Source organism: Antrostomus carolinensis, unplaced genomic scaffold, assembly GCF_000700745.2.
Source record: "Antrostomus carolinensis isolate BGI_N321 unplaced genomic scaffold, ASM70074v2 scaffold29313, whole genome shotgun sequence".
NCBI lineage: Eukaryota > Metazoa > Chordata > Aves > Caprimulgiformes > Caprimulgidae > Antrostomus > Antrostomus carolinensis.
The window spans coordinates 1,118-1,560 of NW_010306294.1; positions in this window are offsets into that span (position 1 = coordinate 1,118).

The window sequence follows — 443 nt, forward strand, 5'->3', positions numbered from 1 at the left end:
CCACATTCTTTGCAGCTTTTCCAAGTTGATGTCGGGGGAATGTGGCAAACTCTCCTGCTCCCTGCTGCAGGGCCCATGGCAGGAGTGGGTCTGGGTCCCTCCGTGCTTTGGGTCTCCACCAGCTCTGTTCCTCTGCCCCAGCTCAGCAAAGTCACCTCCAGCGTGCCCAGAGCGGCTCCTCCACCCTCAGAGCAGGTGAGGGACAGTTCTGCCGCTGCCCTCAGGCCCACAGGAGTCAGGGCCCATTTTGGGTAGAGAAAGGGGGAATTTGTGCCACTTCCCCACGTTAGGGCGGGGTGGGACCTCACCGACAGGCCCAGGAATTAAAAAGGAAAAGAAAAATAAAATGAAAGAGAAACAGGGGAGGGGTGGGCGGAGAGGTGGCAGCGCGGGGTCCGCAGAGCCAGGCCGTCCGCTGCTGGGGGTCCCTCCGAGGCGGCGGC